The sequence below is a fragment of the Tachypleus tridentatus genome, chromosome 7 (assembly GCF_004210375.1).
Source record: "Tachypleus tridentatus isolate NWPU-2018 chromosome 7, ASM421037v1, whole genome shotgun sequence".
Lineage (NCBI taxonomy): Eukaryota > Metazoa > Arthropoda > Merostomata > Xiphosura > Limulidae > Tachypleus > Tachypleus tridentatus.
The window spans coordinates 144967288-144992783 of record NC_134831.1 but is presented as its reverse complement, the minus strand read 5'-3'; the positions used below and the strand labels follow the sequence as shown (position 1 = coordinate 144992783).

The window sequence follows — 25496 nt, the reverse complement described above, 5'->3', positions numbered from 1 at the left end:
TCACACAAATTGTTAGATCAAGTCTATATTTATTTAAATTATGCTGCTATAATTATCAATGACACTGGATAGTGTTAATTTATTCTTGAATTGCAGAGTGACACTCATCTCAACCAAATCACCAATCAGTGTCAGAAAAGAGGAAAAATAAAAGTAATGCTGGTTTTCAAGAACTCTGATTAAGGTATGCAATGTAATATGGCTTTGAAACATACTATGTTCAGACTTACAAATCTCAATATGCCATTGGTGAAACTTTATCAGGAAAAGTGATTTTTATGATATAATTGATTCAAATATCTTATTACAAGTTACAGCTTTTGCAGTAAGACTATTTTCAGAACAGGTACACATGTTTTAACTCTAACAATGTATTTACGTTGTAGAACTGATAGTAGCTACTTAGGTTGTAATTTGCAATAAAATATACTCAGTCAGTGAGTAAACTCAAGACAAAACTATTAATCAGTTCAAATGTTGAATATTTTTTTAACAAGCCAACTTTAATTACTGTCAAAGACTATGCATCTACTCCCAGTTAGACTATAACACAGTTTGCTCCTGAAGAAGAAAGACCAGTTTTCAAGAACACTCAAGTGTTAAATTTATTTCTTGGACCTCTATATTTTTCTAAAGTTATGAATGCAGAACTTATAAACATTAAAAAGTGGGCAAGAGAAAAAAACAATTACACAAAACAAAAGAGAAGAAATTCAAAACTATCCATGTACAAATCCAACCACATGTTTCTAGACTATTATTTTAGAACGTTCGTTAAAAACATCCATCACAATAGCATTATGGATATTTTGTTCTGAATCAAGAATGACATTTAAACATATTCTATGTGTGGGTAATCTCACTATAAGTATTCTAGTTCAGTTTCAAAGTTAACAAATGTCGAACATACATGTAGATTACAAATGTTCTAGATTCTAAAATATTAGCCCATGAACCCAAATAACAGCATTAAAAAACAAACTTAGAAGCATAAAAAGAAAGGTGTTTGGTAATACAAAAGTATAATTTTGAAAATAAAAAGCAATATATGCAGGAAAGAAGTTGAACTGAGCCCCAAACGAAGAAGTTTAATAAAGTGGTGCAGAAAGTCTATACAGAAGAAAGTACATGTGACAAACAGAAGTAATGTAGTATTCAGGTTCACTGATATTTACCAAATAGAAATCACATATCTACAAAATATGATTTCAAGTAATGTTGAACAGAGAATAACTTCGAACAAGGATATTAAATCAAAAACAAAGAAATAACACCTTTATTCATAACAGTGCAAGTCTTATGAGCTATCTGTTGAGGTCAAAAGGCTTTTAAAAACACCTACACAGGACTAAAGAAAGAAGAGAGAAATGCCATACGTTCAAGCTAGATCGAGGTCCTTTAGATTATTGTAAGTCAAAAATTATTCCAAATGTATTCATGCGAGATAAACCCCAATATCAATTTGTAAAAATCTACGTACATCCCCTTAAAATAAATCATGTTACAAGGGAGATAGATTAAAAAATTTCTATAGAAAAGCTACTGTAATATGTACCCTTCAGTTAAGAAAGAAAATTAGTTAATATTTAACCTTCATATATTCAATTTACAAGGGAGATACTATCTAAATGCAGAAAACAAGCATGGAAATTTAGAAATATCTATGTACACCTGAAGAGTTACATTTCATAAATAGTTATGAAAATATGAAAACATCAGTTATTTTAACTTTAAAACTAGACTAATAGCATAACTGTTGGAAATACAAGTTAATTATTAAAAAAGTAATTTAGTGGAAGTGGTAATAATTTTCATGAAAAAAAATCTCAATGGTGGGTGGAAACAATGCAAAACACAAATTACTCCAGAATGTTTTGTCCAGCAAAATGAAAAGCATAAATCACCTGAAAAAACTTGAGAGACTTATGGACTTAAGAAAGTACAAAAAAACATTCTTAGCTTTCAAAGAAGCCTAGACTCCTTAACACAACAGGGAACCATTATAAATTACATTAGACAAGAAAACTACTTTAAAACCATGCTAAGTATTGTTAATTATAGAAAGTACAAGGGTAGCACTCCATCCTGTGAAGTTAGAATTTTCTGATGAATTTAAACTGCATACTACCAAACTAATGATATTTCAAATTATATCAGATAAATTATTAAAATTTTTCAACAAAAGAAAAATCCACAAATAGACCCATAATCTTACAGAGAGTTTGATTGATCGATTGATTTAGTGTTTTATGGCACAAAGCAGCTAGGCTATCTGTGCCAAACATCCGGTAAAAAAGGTAAAAAGTTAAATGTAGTAAAATACAGAAAAGGAAATGAAGGTAAAACAAAACATCATTGAAAAACAGAAAAAGTATAAAACCAATGCTGACACCTAGTTTACAATGTTAAGAGAGAAAGCAGAGTAAAAGAAGTTGTAAAGTACTTACTCTAGCAAAATGGTAATGATCATAACCCACCAGGAAGTCTAACAGGTAAGTTCAAGAACCACCATCAGTCACCTGAAGCTGGCCTTTCCAGTCCTGGTTCCGGTTTATGTGTCATAGCAGCCATTATCAAAATGTAAAATAATAGAAGTTTTAAAAGACATATAGCAAAATCGTAATAATGAGTAGCCAAATGTCCAGTATAAAGGTAAAAGTAAAGTAAATGTAGTAAAATTTGTAAAAGTAAATGAAGTTAAAAACAAAACAGCAATTAAAAACAGAAAATTCCATGAAAACAGAAAAAACCGATGTTGACATCCAGTCAATAAAGTTGTAAAGGACTTCCTGAAGCAGAATGGTAATGATCATAACCCGCCAGAAAGACTAACAGGCAAGTACCAGAACCATCATCAGTCACCTGAAGTTGGTCTTTCCATTCCTGGTTCTGGGTTATGTGTCATTATGGCCAGTACCAAAGGGTAAAATAATAAAAGTTTAAAAGACATGCAGTAAAATTGGAATAACAACTCGCCAGGACGACTAACGAGTAGTTCAAATGGATAGTTCAAACAGCAGCGTTAGTCACTTGAAGTTGGCCTTTCCAGTCCTGATGTTGAGTTATTTAATGTTTTGGCCATTTTCCAATTTCAAATTGAACTAGAGAGATTGAAACTTTGAAAAGGGAACCACAATTAAAAAGGTGTAATGAATAAATAATCCAACACTTAAATGAGATTAAAAAAGATTAATGGCCATTAAAAAACTAAAAACTTTATGAAGGTGGACAGTGTCACCATCACCAATAACACTGTCCAATGTTACAAGAGATGTGAAAGTCGTCGACATACAGCCCATTTGTAATAGTGAGAGGGAGTTGTTCAGTGATGGCATTTATCTTTATACTGAAAAGTGTGACACTCAAAACACAGCCCTAAGGGACTCCAAGTTCCTGTACAAAAGAATGGGAAAGTGTCGAGCCCACACGAGCTTGCAATCTCCTGTCCATTAAAAATTTTTTAATAAACATGGGTAAATGACCATGTAACCCATATGTATGGAGGTCTTGCAAAATGCCATACCTCCATGTTGTGTCATAAGCCTTCTCAATGTCAAAGAATATTGATACAAGATGTTGGCGTTTGAGAAAGGTGGTCTGTGGTGGAGTGCTGTTGTCGGAACCCACACTGGGTGGGCGAGAGGAGGTTGTTTGATTCGAGGAACCAAACAAGATGAGCACTAACCATCCTCTCTGAGGTCTTACAGACAGTTGCTTGTCAAAGCAACTGGACAGTAGTTTGAAGGAATCTTGGGATCTTTCCCTGGCTTAAAGAAAAGTAAAATAATAGCCTGGTGCCAGGCATCAGGAAAAAACATTCTCCTGCCAGATCCGGTTAAAGACAATTAGAAGGACATCAAGAGAAGCAGGAGATAGATGGTGCAGCATGTCATAGTGTACATCATTAGGTCCAACAGATGCACTGCCAGACCAATGAAGGGCCATTTTCAGTTCCACCGGTGTAAAGGGACAATTATAGTCAAATAGACAGTCAGTTTGAAAGGAAAGAGGTGAACGCTCTGCCCGAGTCTTGATGGCCAAGAAGGTGGAGGAACAAGCAGAAGTGCTAGATACCTGGCAAAAGCTTTCACCTAGAGTATCAGCCACCTCCTGACCACCAGAGAGTTAGATCGAGAGAGGGACAGAATTGTAGTGACCACTGACCTTTCGAATCCTGTTCCATATCACCTTGGAACTGGGGGTAGAAGATATGCTAGTTGTGTACTTAATCCAAGATTTCTTCTGGCTTTGACGTCTTACCCACCTAGCATGTGCACAGGCTTGTTGGAAAGCGACGCGGTTCGAAAGTGTGGGATATCTACAAAAAGTATCCCAAGCCCGTTTTTCAGCCTTCCATGCTAAGTAGCAAGCAGGATTCCACCACGGATGAGAATATCGTGGAAAACGTGTTGAGGTTTTAGGAATACACTGAGCAGCTGCTTGTATAATACAGCCAGCTACCACTGCCACACAGTCATCTATTGATGGCTGATTCACGATGGCAGGATCAAGTTCTGCAAGAGCAGTGAAAGAGAACCAGTCTGCCTGATCCAGCTTCCACCGGGGCATACGGGTAGAGTGGCATCAACCACGGCCAGTCTCTCTCAAAAGTATAGGAAAATGATCACTGCCTAGTGGATTATTGTCAACCCTCCATGAAAAATGGGATAATAATGAAGGGGAGCAAACTGAAAGATCAATAGCAGTAAAGGACTGACTAGGTGCATGAAAATAAGTGGAAGAACCAGTATTGGAAAGAGAAAGGTTGTGATCAGAGAGCATGCGCTCCACAGAGCGACCCCTCCCATCAATAACAGCACTTCCCAGAGGGGACGATGTCCATTAAAGTCCCCCAGAATTAAAAAGGGAGACAGCAACTGTTCAATGAGAGCATCAAGATCTGATTGATCATAGGTCTCTCCAAGAGACAGGTAGAGAGAACAAACAGTGATGGTATGACCCAAGGAAACACAGATGGCTACAGCTTTCAAGGGTCTGTTGAGTTACAAAGACAGGGTGGGCACATGCTGATCAACCAATAGTGCCACCCCTCCATGTACTCGTCCATCACACAGCCTGTCATTTCTTTACAGAGGAAACCTGCTGAATGGTGACTGTATCAGCAGGTTTTAGAAATGTTTCTTGTAAGGAAAGACAAACAGGATGTCAGGAAGCAATCAGTGTTTGGTTGTCATCCAGATTAGAACGTAAACCTCGACAGTCCCATTGTATCAAGGTGGCCATTTTTAATGATGGGTAGGTGAAGTGGCTGGAGAACCCTTCTGTTTACGACCACGTCTTCTTTCCTTAAAGGAGGAGGTCTATCAACCTCCATGGATCCTGCCCTGGGTCGATTGGGCAGGTGTTTGTTATTGGAAGGGGATTCCATTAACTGAAGACGTGAAGGAATGATTGTTTTGCCTCTTGGGGTGGGAGAAAAAGATGTATCAGAAGAAATGCCTGTATTTGAAACTGAAGGATGTGGATCTTGAGGTTTGTTGGAATGTATGGGAGGAACAGAGATGAGTGTGGAAATCGATTCATCAACCTTTTTAACCATGGAGGTCAAAAGGCTTTTCATTTGTTTTGAAAACGATTCTCTTGGAGGCACCGAGAGATCTGTCTGCACTCCCACTGTAGTTGTGGAACGAAGTGCAGCAGCATATGTCCGAGATGGAGCAGCGGCCAGCAATTTCTGAGCCTCAGGATAACTAATGTTATGAGTCGTTTTCAAACGCTGCACCTCTTTTTCCTCCAACCATTTTGGGCAAGAATGAAAGTAGGAAGAGTGAGAACCATTGCAGTTGATGCAATGTGGATCCATGTCACATTTATAGGCATCGTGGTCCTTGCCACCACAACGAGCACATGTCAGGGAACCACGACATGATGTCTTTGAGTGGCCAAACCTCTGACATTGGAAACATCGGAGAGGGGTTGGAATGTATGGCCATACCCTGCAAATTAGATAACCTGCCTTGATGGTGGCAGGTGCACATGATGATGTAAATGTCAAAAGGAGGGTATTTGTTGGCAGTGTAACTCCATCTTTGCAAGTGGAGATGCGCCTCACTGCAGAAACTCCTTGAGTGGAGAGACCAGCGAGAATCTCTGACTCGGGGACGTTCTTCAAATCCCTCTCAACAATAGCTCCTCGTGATGAATTCAAGGTAGCATGAGGGGTAACCTAAATAGGTATATCCCCAATTGCCATTGAATTCAAGAGGAGTTCACTGTGTTGGGTTGTGAATGTTTCAACTAATATGTCTCCAGATCGAAGCTTCTTTACTGACTTTGGAGAGCCAGCAAGACCCTCTAGTCCCTTCTGAATAAAAAATGGGGACATTTGCCGTAAAGGTTTTTCTGAAAGAGAATGTAATGTAAGAAAGTGAGGTACGTGTGTTACAGATGTTGAAGATTGCTGCTCAGAGTCTTCAAGACGTGGTCGTTTACCTATTGACTGTTTTTTCACTATTTTATTTAACATTTTTGAAGGAGGATCCATAGGAAAAAAGAAAAATTTCAGTACCCACTGACCCCACCCACCATGGAACCCTAGGAGAGGACGCACTACAATGTCATGCAAGGACAATGCAGCAATGCCAGGGTTTCGTGAAGACTATACCCAAACACCAACATCAAGCACAATGTCCACAACACCCGTTGAGAACTTCCAACACTGGTACTTGGTTGACTCTAGCCCAAGTGGACCAGCCGATTGACCCAAGGGGGGCCACCCAAAGGCTGCCCGTCTACAGGAATTCAAGGCCAAAGTGGTGTGTTAGGGTTGGACCCCTCAACCACCAGGATCCTCTCCTCCTCTTCACGGGTTGCCACGCATGGCAAACACGTGGGTGGATGTTTAGATCCCAGAGAAGGTAACCAGATAGAATAGAACCTTCCCTGGGAGGTCCCATCACCACATACAGGAATCCACACCGAAGGGCTTACAGAGAGACCTCAACCTTTAAAAAATATTGATCACTTTAGCAATCTTGTGAACATCAAGAATTTCCTCGTGTCAATAGGCTTTTAAAATTATATTTCTCCTTGGAGGGATTCAAAGCTTTAGTACAAATTTCACCAGGACCAGATGCTTTACTGTTTGAAAATTTCACAAGATCTTTTAAAACTTAACAAGGATAGGAAGGATCCTCTACACTTTTACAGAAATTAACCACAAGGAAATTTTCTTCTTTATCACTAATAACAAGTAATTTATGCATGTTGGTCATGTTTACTTCCTTCATTCTGAAGTGTCTATTAGAATCTCTTTTAAGACATATTATACTACTGTGATATCTGATATATATAGCTTAGTACAAGGGAGAAGGTTTAAAGTTAAGCATTTGAAAAATTTTCCTTTGGATAACTTGGGTGCTAGTATCCAAGCTTCCTTCAACATAAAGAATTTACAATTTTCCTAAAGGTACTTATCTCTACTCAGAAAATTAGCTATTCTCATTCAGTGCTGCCTTCTATATACAGAAAGATTTTTTTTTACACATGCCAAACGTTTTTGCCTCTCCTCCAATGTATCTCTCATGTAAATTATCATGTGATAACCCTTCACCAATGAGAGTACCAAACACTCTTGTTACACATGTGCCTCCCTCTATTCAATTCTCCCAAACTATCATTTTGAATTTGGCAAGAAATGGAAGCATCAGTTTTCAATGGGAAGAAAGGGTGGGAAGTGTAAGAGGAGGTAAGTACCTATACAAAAACATTTTCATTATGGGGGAAATCATAACTTCTGATACTGTACACTACCTCTTTTCACATAATTAACTAGAATCCAATATTGAATATATTGAGGGACCTGTGTAAGGGCAGAAAAGAAGTATCTTTCAAAAGTATCCAAAGGACACACCTTGAGACAAAAGTCAAATTCAAAGATCTAATGTGGGAGAATGCACCACTTCTAAATCAGGTATACTCTTTGCCCACAAAAGAAAAGTGTTGTATACATGGGTGAAAAACAGGAACACATCCAACTGGTGTAGGAAGTAAAACAATGAAAGTGCCCTCAGATATAAAGTGGCTATGTTGAGATGGACCGTATTCAGCAAGCCAACTATCTCCAAAATGCATGCTGCTGGGAACTAATATTAATGCAAGGTTAAGACAAGGATCATACTCTCTTCACTTCAAGTTCAAGAGACCAGACGGGAGTTAACTCCCCCCTGACTCCAGAACAGGGCACAGGTTAAGAACAAAAAATGATATATTAACCCAGGAGCCTGACATTCAGAATAAAGGAAGATGTCTTACCATAATGAACTCAACTTCCTCAACACTGAAACTGAGATGCAATAACATACTTGAATACTTGACACAGAGTGGAATCCAAACAATGAGAAAATGGAAATAAGGCTCCTGAAATATTCAAAACAGAGTAAATATACCTCAGCTAGTCCTATAGTTGCATGGAAGTCTGAGGAATGGTTACAGGCAGAAGAAAAAACAAAATTGGTGACCCTATGTAAATAATTAGAGATGATCATATCAGGTGTAATCTACATACCCAATTGAAGAATTTCTTCCAATGAAAAACAATGATGAAATGACAGAGAAAAGGTAAGGTGTTATATTTGATGAGAAGATGCATATATCAAAGTATGGTTGGACAATGAAAGAGAGAAATACACCAATTGAATCAAAGGTCAAATAGGTGAGGGTTGAAGGAGAAAGATTACAAAAAGAGGATGGCTGACAAGAAATAAATAGGTGAGAATAAGCACCATGCAGGAAGTACAGAACATAGAAGTCTACCCAGATCACAGGGTGAAGATAAAGGTGAGAAATGAAACAGAAACAGACAACAAGGAAAAATTACTCTCACTAGCTGCCAAGGTTTTAGGAAGGAAAGAACAATTCAGATAAAGGAAAAGATATGTAGAATGGTAAATAAATAAGACCACTGATGCCTACAGGCTAATAGAAGATAATAAGTCTTAAGGGAAAGGTTAACCAAGGAGCAGGTGGAAAGTGGTTCAAATGGAGGCAATGAAAGACCATATTAACATCCCAGTCCTGAAGGGCAGTTTGCCACAGAGGATGATGAACCAGAAGGAAATAGATCAACAAGGACAGTGTAGGAAAGGTAGAAACCCTACAGTATTTTGGAAAAATGCACATGTGGAATAAAACCACTCAATAACAGGAAATCTAGAGGACCCCAATCAAAAACCAAGTACAAAATTCTGCAATACTAGGAATAGTGGGCCAATCAGCCAAAAATCCCCAGCTCAGAAACCAATAGTGGAAAATGTTCCATTTATGCTGATAACCTTCCATGGAGAAAAGGCAGAGGAAACAGGCAAGAAATAAAGATACACATCAGAATCACAATCTCTTCACCAAGGACTAGATAAAACTAAACATGAAAAGGGAAGACAGGAAGAGCAGGATGAAGCACTGATGGCTGAGGTTGTCAAAGAAGAAAGGAAGGAAGACAGAGGGAGAGGTAGCAAAGAAGTCACTTGGAGCTGGAAAAGTCAAGGAAACTATGGCTGAACCAGCCATTAAAGGACAATCAGAAAGACTCGGTGTAGAGTGGTATGGATAATTGAAATCACTTTGTGAAGGAGTTGAATGGGAGAATGAACATATGCTTACTAAACATATATTTTCCAATACAGGAAAATTATCCTTCTAGAATATGTAGCTGGCCCAATCCTGACTGAAAGCATTAACAGCCAGGACAAGGAGATAAAGGATTGGTCACTAAAACAAAGGGAGTTTGTGGTTAAGGGATGTAGCAAATGCCTCAATGTGAGGTGTACCCCATTGAAGGCATAATAATTGGAAAACCATAGGATCACGAGTCCACTTCATTTGATAGATTCTATCTGGACAGGAAACACAATCTGTGACAGAAAATGACATACAATGATATGGGGGAGTTATTTCTAGGTAGATGATCAAATATACCCATTTGCAGCTCTATCCTTGTTGATCCTCTGTAAGGATATCAGTAGAAACTCCAAGCTTCTCAGCAGGTTGAATTTTAATGGATAAATTCTTTTCTGGGCAGTTGGCCACTCTTTCACTGATTTACTTCCAAAGACAATGAGAAAAACTGACCTTTTGCTTGGATCTCCTATCCTTCTGGATTATGTAAACCACATTATTAAGTTTTCAGTACAACATAAACTGTCAAACCTTGGATTTCATACTTTTTTTTGGCATTAATTGTAGAGTCTGAATACAGTTCCATTAGCATTAACATCACAGCAACTTGTCATTTTATTACTAGCTGATTTAAGTCCTTCCCAAGTTAAGTCATATTTGACATCAGTGGCATGCTTTAATCTCAACATATTCTATGTAAGTCTCTTCTGAGTGATCATCCTCAGGATGTGAGTACTGAAGGTCCAATGGCACTTTGATTTCTCTCAAAAACATTAGTGATGATGACGTGTTGCTTTTAAATTTATGTACTGCTATCCAATAACTTGCAGCATCATGACAGAAAATCTTGACTTAAAGTTTTCTAAGTCTATCCACATAAATAATTGAATGATTTAACAGTGTATGGTTGTATTTCTCCAAACAATGGATGAGGAGCTATTGTCCTAATCTTTTTCATCCCAATGATCTGAGAAATTTATGCAAACAAGATTGATTCAATTTTTCATACCTGAATACCAAAGGAATGCCAAATCTTCAAATGAATTCATTAATGAGGTTTCTTGCCAAATTCTCTGCTGTCTGGTTAAAAACAGCATATGCTTTTGGCCATTTCATGAAATAGTCCATTACAACTGTGATGCATTTACTCCCAGTGTTATTTATTGTAGAAGACCAAGCACAACAACAGTAACTCTCTCTCTCTCAACATAATACTGTAGTTTACCATGCTGTTTCTCTCACAGACCTTTTTGCTCACAACACAGTTCACACAATTCTCAACAAATCCCTGGTACTCAATCCAATAGAAACATTCTCTTACCCAATCTATCCAACCACTGGAAGATTGCTGAGATTACATGAAATTTAGAGCTTGTTGTAAGTGTAGTTGTTGTTAATGACTACTTACATTATCATTTCTAACATAAAAAACCCTAACAATGAACCTCATTGTACACAAAACATCTGTGTCCTCAGGCTGTATGGAGTGAGTGTTTATCAAAAGGATCCTTCTGATCTATTCTTGATTTATTGAATAATTGATTTCACACTTATATCTTTTGCTTGGACATCTTTTAATTGAATGTTGGGTTACATTAGTTCTTCATCCGTGGATGTCACATCTTGGATTATACTATTGTTTTAATTTAGGTTGGTAATCTTTACTACCTCTGTTGATGATGTATCTGAGGATGCTCACCTGTTGATGGAGAAATTTACGTGTCTTTGGGATCACCTTAAAGTTCTCTTTCCTCAATGGATCCAGAACTTTCCTTAGCTTTTCATAAGCATTATTAAAAGTATTGAGATGTGAGATTATGTGATCCAAACAGATAAATGCAATGTTCCAGGATAGTTCAGACAGCATACTCCATTACACTGTAGCAGGTGCATTACATAATCCAAATAGTAACACACAAGCTGTCACAATCCATATCCTGCAGTAAAGGCTGTATTTTATCTTCTTACTTCATTGACTTGCACTTACCAATATCCACTTTTAAGATCCAATATTGTAAACCATTTACAGTAGAGTCAGTTCATAGAAGTGGGTAAGCATTCTTCTTTATGAGGTCATGCATCTTCTGGTAATTCATGTAGAATTTTTTTTTTTCATATGTACAATAGATGATGCCCATGCACTAGTACTTGATTCTATCACTCCTTTTTCTTTATAGATTCTATCTCTTTGAAAGACTCGGTGTGGTTTTAATATGTGGAAATCATATGGCTATTGATGTATTGGGGCTGCATTTCAAGTATTCATTTTATTACATACTCAAATTTTTTGTCTAAGTCATGAGGTAAAAACTGGAGAAGATACCTTGATATTCTGTAAGCAAGTTATGTAACCTTTGGCACTAAGCAACTGTAAGACCTCTATAACTCAAAGCATACAGCTTTTGTAAGTAGTGTTAATGTCTTTAAGTGAGGATTTAACATCAGACTTCCTACATCTTTCTTCAAAGGTGACTATTTTTGATGTTATTTAATGCAGAAGTACTATCTGTATAGCTTCTAACCTTGTAATGTCTCATCCAAATTTGACCCTTAATTTTATGGTTCATAGATCTACTGATTACACCTTTAGTCTTCAACTCAACAGGAGTTCAACAGACCATTAAGCTATCAGGACATAAAGGGGATGTTTGTTTCTAGTACCACGCAGAGACTAGTTATAAATTTATTTTTAACAAGTCCTGGCAGGATTATTTCATCTTTTAGTGGTACAATCACTGCTCTCTTTTTTTAAGACAGAGTTCAACAACTGGTATATTACTAGTCGTATAGGGCACAGTGACTTCTTGGTCATAGACAGTGAAGCTAGCCTAAACTTACACCTATGTCTCTCCCTTAAGTCATTTCCCAACATGCATGCTTTCTTAATGTCAATTATCCACACACATTGCCACAGGAAATAATTTTTGAATGATCAGGCCATTGCCATACAAAAATAATGAGACACATGATGTGTGCAAAGCATGCAATGTATAGAATTAAAAGAAGCAAGTTTTAGGACACAAGTTGTAGCTAGCTATACATGCCAAGAAACAGTGGCTAGACCATGACCTTACTGCTTCCTACAGCCCTAACACACTGAGGAAAGATCACTTCCAGCTTACCTACAGCTGAAATTGTATATCCTCCTGTTTGTATCAGTCTGTCTTTCATCAAAGCTGAAGGAAACCTCCCACCTTTAATAGCAAAATTACTTGAGTTATATGGTAGTCCAAAATAAAATAAATTGTTAGATAGGGTTCAGAGGAGGACTTTCCATATGATGAGAGATTGAGTTGTTATGAAACTGTTTGCTCTTGGGGGAAAAAAAAAAGTTCTAAGGGATTTAATTAAGGTGTTTAAGATCATAAAGGGTATTGATATGTCATCTTTTTTCATACTTAATGGCAACAGTAATAGGACTAGGGAACAAATATAAATTTTGGCAAGGTATGAGTCATCTTCAACTAAGACAGTTTTAATTTTCTGACAGGGTGGTTTGCCTCTTGAATGAGCTATTGCAAGAGACAGTAAATTTAAGCAAGTTTAATCACGTCATGAAGCAATGAGTGTATCGATACATCATCTCATACAAAATGATTTATGTATCTTCCCAAAATTTGGCAAGTATTCAATAAACATAATGGCTTTTGTACCTAAAAAATCATACAGCATTCTTCCAATTAATTTCTTCATCCGAGTCTTTTATATGCTGTATTGATTTGTATGACTGGATGTAAATTAATGAATGCATGACATTCTTGCTTTTCTCTTTAGTTCCTCACCTATCAGTTCAGATGGTACATACGTTTTCCTTACAACATATATTTGGTTTAGGCTGATACCACACCTTGTACCTTCTACATAATACTCAAAACTCAGCAATCTTTGCCAGTCCAACTGGGCCTTAGTTTCATTGCATATAACTCCAAGTTTTGCATCCTTTTTTGTGCTATGTCAGGTATTGCTGCTTTATCATCATCCTTCCTACTTCCACTATATTACTAATGACTATGCTGATAGATTTGTCCCCTGCATTAGCACGTTTTTTTCAGTAGTAGTTTTTCATGGTTCTTGAAGTTGTTTCACATTTTAATTCACTAATCTGGAGTCATCTCTCATTGTTTATACTTCTGGAATATGTAATATTTTCTTATTTCCCCCTCTTATTACTTTCAGACTGTTCTGATAAATTTTCTGTCCTTCCACATTTCGTAAAATCTCGAGTTGCTCCTGGGCAGGTATTTATTTACTAAGTAAATTACAGTTGTATTTTATAAATGTATCAACAGTTAAAAGTAGAATTATTAGTGAGAAGAGTTTTGCAACATTGTGGTAAGATGTTTTTATGTACAGCTGACTATTTGAAAGTACAACAACACAGACTGGTTGTGATGTGTGAATAGAAGAAAAATATTCTGATAATTTCATTCATTAAATTCATCAATATATCTTGGAGAGAAGAAAACTGCTTAGATTACAAATAGGTTCTATTGAAGTGGAATTGTTAAAGCTGATAACTGTTACTTGATATTAAAAAACAACCATACCAGTGTTCTAATCTGAACTTTTTTAAATTACTTTCAACTACCCTTACATATATTTACACATTCAACATTGTATTTTCATCAAGTTAAAGAAATAAAAAACAATCTTCAGATTACATATAAAAAATTACTATTAAATTCATTAACAGAAAGAATGCAATAACTAAAGAAATATCCGAGATGAAAGTATGACAACAAGTGATGAAAATAAACACGAAAAAATACTGGAGAAATGCCAATGCAATATAGTGAAGTAAGTGTTAACACTGAAGATCTCCAAGAAATTGACATTTAACCCTTTTGTGATGGGTCACAGATCAGAGGCCATGTCATTGTGTTTGGTGACTTGCATTTAAAATTTTATTGAACTACTATTTTATGAATTTATGCCAGTAAGTTTGGAATCAAATTATAGATTAGAATTTCAACTTTAATATTATATAACAGTTAACTTGTTAATTTAAAAGTAAGTATTTGTTTGTTTGTTTTTTGAATTTCACACAAAGCTACTCGAGGGCTATCTGTGCTAGCCATCCCTAATTTAGCAGTGTAAGACTAGAGGGAAGGCAGCTAGTCATCACCACCCACTGCCAACTCTTAGGCTACTCTTTTACCAATGAATAGTGGGACTGACTGTCACAATATAATGCCCCCATGGCGAAAAGGGTGAACATGTTTGGCTCGACGGGGATGCAAACCCGTGACCCTCAGATTACGAGTCAAACGCCTTAACACACTTGGCCATGCCAGGCCAAAAGTAAGTATTAAAAGAACACACCTATATAGATTTTAGTGAGTCACATGGTATGTTGGATGAAGGACTGGTTAAATATTAGATGTTTTTGATGTCAAAATACTAAGTATATAGTTTTGTACAAATTAGAAACTCAAATTATCAATACTTACAAGCTAGAATGTAAAAATAATAACATCATATCTTTTTATTTTACTGAGATATAGCTTATATACTGAAACAAACACAGTAGCCCAATTCACCTCTTTCCATTTTTAAAAACAGTTCCTTATATACACTTACTATAATATGACATGTGAATAACCAATCAACAGTCAGAATGTCCCATAGTTGTTTTTCCATCCATTTTAATCTGTGAAAAGGCTATAACATACTTTCAATCCAAAATTTCAAGGTGATAGGTTGTATCTTTAGTCTGCTCAAAGTTTCATACTTTTTTAGACCTAAATACAGTTTAGTTGCCAAATGTAATAACTTATACTCAAATTCTATGGCATCAGAATAGCAATTTATGACTTCTTGGGTTATTCAACTGTATATACAGTAGTAATCTACATACATATGTAAAATAAGTTAAATATTACTGTATAATACAAAATACTCACCCACTAAAACACAGCCAAAACTGGGTCAGTTTTATATTATTGGAAATGACAAAAGGAGTGCACATGCACCATGTCAATGCAAGTTGTGTAATGTTAGGTAGGCATGACTAGAAGGTAAATATAAATATAAATCATGTTATCAGACTTAAACTACTTAGACTAAACATTTATATTTTCATGTTATAACATGTAGTCATTCTAGCACAAAAAGAAAAACAATTTATATTTATTTCCTAATTTTTAATGATGGCTACAAGGTCAGTAGGTTGACAAAACTCTCATAGGGTACAGAAAATAACAAAAAGTAAAGTCTTACTGAAAACAAGCATTTGAAATGTATTTAGGGGATTTTACAGATTACACACATACATGGGATTTTGAGGATCAAGAATAGTTTTTAATCATGACATTAAATTATTTCGCACTCGAACTAGTAACAAAATAGACTCAAAGTCTGCCAATTTTTGTGTAGTCAAATGCACTGTATCAAATGTTATGGGGTAAATACTTAACATGCAAATGTGTATATAAACTTGTGTATATTACATTGAGCCTGTTACAAAAGGGTTAATAGAGTAAAGAAATAATAAAAGTGGTCCAGATACACATAATATCACTATTTTAAATGCTGAAATAGTAAAATCTGAGAACGAGCAAAATGCTCAGTTATCCAAAAGAATTTTTTTTTAACACAAGTTATAATTACAAAAAACCTAGATAACAAGTTCAAGGGGTGCTTCAGAAAGTGCTACTAGAATAACCAATCACCTGCTAAAGATTCCTGTTGTAGTGTGATTTGCATTAGATGAACTTGGGACAAGTATTCATATACTAAAAAGGTCCCTGCTATAGCATGATTTGCACATAAATAATATACACCATACAAAAAAAATACTACATATAGAAGAATTCAATAGGAAAATTATATGTATTAAAATTTAATTTTTTTTATTCGTAAGTAAAAATGCATATTATTCTTATATAGGAAACTTAGTTTGAGCCTGTTATAGCTGGAAAAACTAAGGATAAAAAAAAAGGATATAGTTATAGTAAGTTCTCAGAAAAGGAAGAAATTTGTTTTACTATTAAAAAGTTTCTTATTCAGATGCTATAAGCAGTACAATTACTATATTAATAAGTTGGTTTCATGTACCGTCATGCATCTTCTACAGCCTGGATAAATGATGTTCAGTTGTCTTGTTTCTCTGTCTTAGCAGTAGAGAGTACTTGGCATTCAGCAGTTGGTAAACTTGAGAAAAACTTAATCCATATTGTAAATGTTAATAAAAACCATTGGATAACTGTGTCTAACATTGATTATACAGAAGGAAAAATTCATATATACAACAGCCTCATGCTATATAAAACTGCAAAAATAAGCACAACAAGCAAATAGCCTGGCTTCTTTAATTGCAAGATGAAAAATGTTGTCTTTAAGCATTTAAGTATCCACAATGATTGTGGTCTTTTGGCTACTATATTGTATTATAGCATTTCACCTTTTAACTATATTTTGGACTAGTCCAAAATGTGGAAGCATATTAATACATATCTTGTAAGTGATTTCACCATTTCCACACAGTAAAGCTAAAAGAGGTAAAACACCAAGATGCATATCATAGCATTATGAAAGTATACGGTGTATACAAACAGCCACATTTTGCAGGTAATTTCAGAGTGCAAAGAGTGGTATTACTGAACATGTGAAATACAGAAAATTATACAGACAAGAACAATCTGTATCATTTACCTGTTACAAATGTTGACATGTGAAAATAGCATAGCTTACATTACTGAAATAGTTTTTTTCTTTTATGGTTATTATAATCAAAACCTTATGTTACAGACATTTGAATACTTTTTATTATTATTATTTCTCAATGTCACATGTAAGTACTATGTCAACCAAATACACATAAGCTCAGTATGTTGAACCTGTGTTGGAGAAGGAATATATTTTATTCCAAATTTACATATTTCTTCATAAAAATAAAATATTTTGCAAAAATGTACAGGTATGTTGTACACACAAATTTGAGGATTTGTAAAGATTTTTGCATTCAATATTGTTTATAAGTTGATGATTACAGTCTGAATTAGACTGATAAGTCGGAGTAAAAGGTGATATTCATGTGAAGCAAAAATATTTTTATCCATCGTATTAGTTTGCATATTATATTTACCTCGCTTCTAGAACCTCTAAAATTCATATCTAGTTTTTCAGCATCTTGAACTCAATTTCTTAAGGTGAACTGATAGGAAAATATGAAAAGAAACTCAGAAGCTTTATGTAAAAAAAAATAAAATAATCTACAAAACCAGTACCATTATTAATTTTGTTGCATGGCAAATAGTCCTATTAGTTTGAGCTACATTGAAAACTTCCAAATTGGATCAAACTAAAGTCTAAGGTTAAAAGTATCAACTACTAATTTCTTTTTTATAATTTCCTTACACATAATAAAAATAAGCAAGTGAACTATTGTTGTGGTTGTCATTGCTGGGTTTGTGGAATTAAAAATTATTAGTAGTTGAGAAAATGGTGAAGTGTAATGGATATAAAGGGAAGTGTCCAAGAGAATATGTGTAACCAACTGCAGGGGAGGAAGTGGCACACCTTCACTTATGGGCTTAATCCAGCCACTACTGCAAATCATCTCCATGGAAAGAAGGAAGGTAAGTGTTTACAAAAAGACAATCTCACACAGCATTCCATAACAAGCAGTAAGTGACTGAGCCAAAAGGTTTACGGAATAGAGTTCTAAAAGAGAAGGTAGAGTGCAAGTGATGTTGGTGTTGAAGAGAACTCTCAAATGCCCAAAGATTGGGTGGGTTGAAGTAAGGACCTCTCTAATATAAACAACCAGGTTAGATCCCTGTTACAGAAAGGACATGGTGAGTGCGAGTGGTCAATTCCTAGCTTGGAATGAGCTAAGAGGAACCATATGTCCATATAATAATGAAAGTGTAACCCCAGAGTCTGAAAATTACAATAAAATACTTGTCCAATGCAGCAAAACATCTATGGAGCTAAGGCAAGTCTGAAGTGAGTGTCCAAACTAGATAAACCACCCCAAGATACAGTCTGAAAAGAAGATCAAAATTGAAGTGTTCATTCAATTTGGAAATATGCAACAGAGATATTCACTATTGACATATATCACTAGGTGACAACACCCATTTCAGGGTGAAAAAGGACTCCTTAGTGAACTTAGGGAGTATAATGAAGTGGTTGAGACATGAAATCAATGACCAACTGTCAATTCCCAGTTGTTGTGGGAACAATGAAAAATGGAAAGAAAAACAACCGAAGGGATGGTGAACCAGTTCAATTGTAATATAAATCCTGAACCACCTCTGACAGATGCAGGGATGTTACAGGATCTATAGGAGGAAAAGAAACTGGATAATTAAGCATTCCAAAAGAACCCTTAGCACCCATTGATTATCAACAAATAAAAGCCAGGAAGGCAGAAACACCAACAATCAAGTTCCCAGAGGACCTGAGCCCTCACAGTAGTTACTGATACTTGTGGTGACAGGTCACACCCCATTGAGAAAATCAATGATATGAAGTACCTCAAACTGGTTGAAAGGAACAAATGACATATGAGGCTCTAACAGAGGCAAACAGGCTTCAAAAGTTGTAAGGGTAGCCTAAGGTTGGGCTGACATCACTAAAGGGGCACAGCAAATACATGAAGCCTCAGAAAAGGAGAAATATACAAGACCCTGGGGAATGTGGAAAGTAAAATGACCCAAGTCAAAACTGAGTCCCTATCTAGAAAGGATCAACAACAAAGAAACCACATATGTAAAGACAGGAAGAATTATGAGCTAAACTGCAGCAAAATAAGGGGAATCTGTGAAGATCCTCAAAAAGTTGAAGTGGAGATGAAAGATGCCAGAGAAGGTTATGTGTCAGACTAACAGTAGATGAGGGATTTGCCCTTGAATAGGTAAAAAAAACAACTGCTGATCAAAAAACGTTTCATCTGCCCAATGGGAAGAAAGGGCAAGCTGAACAGAAGTTCTTAGGCAGTGCAATAAGCTAATCACCTTGCAGAAATGTGACATTAACAGAACAGCAAGAACTAGAATATCACAGGAAGGATAAAAACTAAAGGCATATGTAAAATAAAGATGAGATAAAAAAAAAGGTGTCAGGAATAAAACCTGAGATAGAAATTCCAGGAAGACTAAATTGGACCTAGGAAAATTCTCAAACTGGGATTGGAATGATCAGCAAACGTGAGAGGCAGGGGCATAGATTTTTTACACCCGATGGGGAGGATGATTTTTGTAACCACTTATGTGGACTGTTCAATTTGTAAATTGGTAATCTCAGATTACGTGAACCTGAAAGCTGTAAACATGCAGTCACAGAGTAATCTTGTTACCACGATACTTGCATGTATACTTAGGCCTACTGACTGATACTTATGAACTATCGCTTAGATCGAAAAGCTTAGAAGCATGGTTATATTAAAGATGTGCATTTCGGCTACTGAAAAAGCCTACATCTAGGCCTAAGTATGTAAGTTGATTGGTAAGAACACAAGAATCACAAGAACAAACACACAATTTGTAGGCCTGTGATGCAATAAAACAATTCAACAGACCAAACTGTAGGGGGGGATGGTTGTATGTGCCATACCCACCACCTAAAATGAAGGGGGACACATCCCCCCCATGATCTATGCCCCTGGTGAGAGACAAAAAAAAACATTAACAAACTCCTCATCAGCCAGCAAAGGCTCAGTAGTCTTAGTAGAAGCCATGCAAAAGTTCAGGAATAAAGGTTGGACCCTACGAGGTCTGTTAAAAAAATACGCCGACTGTTTGAATTGCGCAGCTCCAGTTGGTTCTAGGGGAATCCGCTTGGTGTCGCTAGGTTCGCACAGATCAGCTGATTACAACGCCATTTTCCGATTGCAGATATCTTCATTTGTGTATTAGCTACGCGGTTTTAAGTGAAGTGCGATTTTTTCGTTTGGCGGATTTCAGAATGAATGACCTGAAGGAGCAACGACTTGCTGTGAAATTTTGTGTTAAACTTGGAAAATCTGCGACTGAAACTTTTGCTATGCTTAACACGGCTTACGGTGATGTTGCTATGAAGCGTACGGCATGTTTCAAGTGGCATGAACGTTTTAAGGATGGTCTACAGTCCATTGAAGATGATGAGCATCCTGGATGTCCTTCCACGTCAACTGACGACCCACACGTCAACAAAATCAACACCCTGGTGCGAGCAAATCGACGTCTGACTGTCAGGGAGCTTGCTGAAGAGTGTGGGATATCAGTTGGATCTTGTTATGAGATTTTGACCGACAAATTGAAGATGCACCGCATTGCTGCGAAATTTGTGCCTCAGAACTCGTGAGTTTTTGGCCAAACACTCAATCACTGTTCTTCCCCACCCCCCCTACTCACCTGACCTTGCTCCTTGCGATTTTTTCTTGTTCCCCAAACTCAAAAGACCCTTGAAAGGAAGAAGATTTGAGACGATTCCCGAGATTAAGACAAATGCGACAAAGGAACTGGAGGACATTACAAAAGAAGTGTACCAGGACTGTTTCAACAAGTGGAAACACCGTTGGGATAAGTGTGTGCGTTGGGGAGGAGAGTACTTTGAAGGGGTCCCAGACCTGTAACTTCTAAATAAAGTACATTTTGTTTTATGACGTCAGTCCACGTATTTTTTGAACAGCCCTCGTATAATATTCTATCTCCTGATGCACAACAGCAGATAAACCCATTTTGGGGTCACCTGCAAAAAGAGACTAGTTGCTGTTGTAAATCCTGAAGTAGTAAGATGAACTTCAGAATGCATTGCACAGAAGAGTTTCACAAATTTTGACTACAGAAATAAAGTAATGTGAATTAATTGATAAATATATAAAAAAAAAATTCCAATGGGCTTATTTGGTATAAGACTGTAAGTTAGGAGTTAATGGATGAGTCAACGATTCACTATGAGGAAAACAAAGTTCATCACAAGAGCAATAAAAAAAAAATTCAAACATTGTCAAATGAAAAGAAGGTTTAGATGCTATTATTGGTTGATGGTTTGCATGAGACACACTGGAATATACTAATTCCACAAAAAAGGAGTGCAAGGTTTGTAGCATGTGAAAACAGGTTTGCATATAGAGGACAGCACTGAACAATAGTGAAGAATAGCTAATTTTGTTAGAGTTATAAAAACTATATAAAACAGAGAAATAATTCAGCAACAATTACATGAAGAGTAAAATGTAAATTTGAAAAACAAGTTGTTAAAGGTATGAAAACTAAGAGATTTTTTACAAATACGTAAATAGAGAAATGAATATCAAAAACCTATTAACCAGGTATTTAATATAGAGATTTGACACAGTATAGTGATGAAACAACACAGGTGCTTAATATTTTGTAGTTGTGTTTACGAACGAATTGGATGAAAATATTTTAATTTCGATTTGGGCTGCACAGACTCTGAGACAGAAGAAGATAACTAAGTACATAAGGGTCATTCCATGTCAAATCATCCAGGGGGCTACAGGTGACCCCCACAAAATGCCTTGAAAAAATTCACATGTGCTCATCTACCCATATAATTAAAAGTTGCCAGAGATTAGATTAATATCTCTAATAGTTTCTGATTTACAGCCCTGTAAAATTTAATTTTTTTATTTTTGGCAAATTCATTTTTGGGCAACTTTGGCTGCTTAAAGCTGCAAGAGTAATGGTGGTAGAAGGCTGAAATTTGCTAAAATGACTGAATTAATTTCACATAATTCTAAAATGGTCTCAAACCAAGTTTATCTCTCTTAAGATTTGCATAGTGAGGCAGTAAAATCACCTGAAAACCCAATATCATAAAAAAAAACATTGGTTTATGTAATAAGCCATAGCTCTAAGACTTAATATGATACAAAGCTGAATTTTGTTTTCAAATTTCCTACAACATATCAGTTGATAAATCATCAATTGTTGTAATTAAAAGTCTATTAGATCTCCTGTAAAAAAATTTAGCTGCATGCAACTTTTTATGATTTAGCTAAAAATAGCCCTACTTCAGGCTACAGTTTGACCATGTCACCAGTTATTCAGCCTTTTCAGATTTTTACCACATATTCTTACATCTCTGAATACGATCTACAAAAAAAAATCAGGATGGTGTTAAACCTACTTTTTGAGTTATAATTTTTAAAGTATCCTCTGACCATACATTTTTTATTTAAAAAACAATTCAGTTCTGGTGCATTACTGTGTGCATATATATCCATACAATTTTGAAAAATACCTGTCAGAATTTTATGAACCCCACTGAAATATTCTAACCAGCCTTTCACAATGTTAAATAATGAAGTTGTATGAAACAAGAAAGAATTAATTCATTTCTGAACAAGTTTATTGGCATAACTAGTTAGATCACATGGCAATGCAAATATATTGTGTATGTAGTACAATTATGTAGATATGGGTGAGTTTAAGATTCATAATATAATAAATACAACAATAAATCAGACATAAAAAGTACAGTGCTAAAATAGGGGATAACTGAGAAAGATTATAGTCACACCAAATTGCAATAATCGTGACGATGAAATGTTTCAAAAACTACTTTGGTGATAAACTAGCCTTAACAACATTAAATAAACATTGCTTTGTTCAGATAGCTTGAATAAATTTCTGAAATTCGACTTTTAGTATGTTGAGATCACTTTGACTTACAACATAGTGACGAGCACTACTGCCTTGCACAGTAGGTACACTTATCAGACAAAGAATATGTTGGTAAAGAATCCAGCTTTCATATTTACATGACTTTGCAGGCCATAAGAACAGTTCGTTTCTTGATTTCTTCATAAATTACACCAACACATCAAAATGTTCATCTGATCTATCTTTTATGTTTCCCACATACATTTATGATCGTATATGCATGCCACGTATTTCCCTGGCTGATAACTGTCATTGCTATCATTAGACCCTATTTGAACTGCTGCAGCATCACTTTCACTGCTACTACCAACAGTTACGACTGTGTACACATCAACATCTGATAGCCTTCTCATATGCAATTTGTTTGTAAAGTGGGGAATAAAGCTATGATGTGACCTAATACCTGCCACAGTTTTGCATTTTTCATAGCACTCAAGTAGATCAAACTTTACACAATTCTGCAGGACTGATTCCTGATTGACAAGAAAGAACTGAATGCCCTGAATGTGGTCCTTTGCCCAATGGTACATATCAGAGACACTTAAAATTTGATAATTTATTATTTTTCACAACCTTGATTTTTTTGAAGATCATGTTCAGAGATGTAAGAATATATGGTAAAGGCTGATTAGAATATTTCAATGGGATTCATAAATTATTTCAAAATTGTATGGATATTTTTGCACACAGTAAGTTTTATTTCAAGTAGACAACGTACGGTCAGAGGACACTTTAAAAAATTATAACTCAAAAAGTAGGTTGAACACTATCCTAATTATTTTTGTAGATCATATTCAGAGATGTAAGAATATGTGGTAAAAATCTGAAAAGGTTGAATAACTAATGATAGGTCAAACTGTGGCCTGAAGTAGGGCTATTTTTAGCTAAATCATAAAAAGTTGCATGCAGCTAATTTTTTTTTACAGGAGATCTAATAGACTTTTAATTACAACAACTGCTGATTTATCAACTGATATGTTATAGGAAATTTAAAAAAAATTCAGCTTCGTATCATATTAAGTCTTAGAGCTATTGCTTATTACATAAACCAATGTTTTTTATGATTTTGGGTTTTCAGGTGATTTTAATGCTTTACTATGCAAATCCTAAGAGAGATAAACTTGGTTTGAGACCATTTTTGAATTATGTGAAATTAATTCAGTCAGTTTAGCAAATTTCAGCCTTCTACCACCATTACTCTTGCAGCTTTAAGCAGCCAAAGTTGCCCAAAAATGAATTTGACAAAAATTAAAAAAAATAAATTTTACAGGGATGTAAATCAGAAACTATTAAAGATATTGATCTAATCTCTGGCAACTTTTCATTATATGGGTAGATGACCACATGTGAATTTTTTCAAGGCATTTGTGGGGTCACCTCCAGCCCCCTGGATGATTTGATATGGAATGATCCATAATGTAAATGACAGCAGTTACACTCAAAATGAATTTTTAGATTTGGTTGTAAAGGAAGGTGAGGTTTCACAGCTGATAGAGCAGATATATGAATTCAAAGCTATGGGACCAGAAAATATCTATCCATAAATCTAAAACTGATAGCAGATCAACCATCAAAGCCCTTAACAATATTTTTAATAAGTTTCTAGAGTCAACAAAACTACCAAAATTTATGATTGAAATTCATAATGGGAAAGAGAAACTTGCATCAAATCATAGTTAAGTTTCTCTCATTTCACAGGTGATTAAATCATTGGAGAAAGTTATTAAAAAAGGATAATTAACTAACTTAAAAGGTGAAATATAATTTCAGGCACAGTTTTGTACTGGAAATATGTCTTTCTGATTTAACCAATACCTTGGGAATTTAGAAATTGCTATATGAATAGAGTGCACCATTTTATGTTATATTTCTTGACTTTAATATATCGTTCAATTCTGTCCCTCACAGAAGGTTACTACTTAAGTTAAAAGATCATAATAATAGAGGAAATATTATCTATAATTAGATTGAAGCATATCTCATTAATAGATTTCAACGTGTCTCAGTCAATAGAGAAAGTCTGGGTGGAAGAAGGTTATTAGTGATGTTTTCCAGGACTCACTGCTCAGACCAATATTGTTTGCTATATTCTTTAATGATCTATCTGAGAATATCAAACCATCATATAAAGCTTTTTGTTAATTTTAAAATATATAATTCAGTAAGGACTACAGACCAGGTTGAACAACTACAGTCAAATCTTATATATATTACAAAACTCAATCAAAGGAGTGAATGTTAGAA

General features: G+C 35.5%; 1 long non-coding RNA gene across 3 annotated transcripts in view; it reads right to left on the bottom strand.

Annotated features, from left to right (window-relative positions):
• The window catches only part of LOC143256818 (uncharacterized), a 30212-nt gene extending 13171 nt beyond the window's left edge, over positions 1–17041 (bottom strand). For 2 of the 3 annotated variants that reach the window (XR_013031547.1, XR_013031546.1), the window contains exons 1-2: positions 16693–17041; positions 15540–15646 (exon numbers count right to left, since the gene is read on the bottom strand). This is a non-coding gene — a long non-coding RNA (uncharacterized LOC143256818). Of the gene's footprint in view, positions 1–9936; positions 10362–15539; positions 15647–16692 lie in introns of those variants that run through there. The other variant, XR_013031548.1, reaches the window with a different exon arrangement.
• Between the last annotated feature and the right edge of the window lie 8455 nt (positions 17042–25496).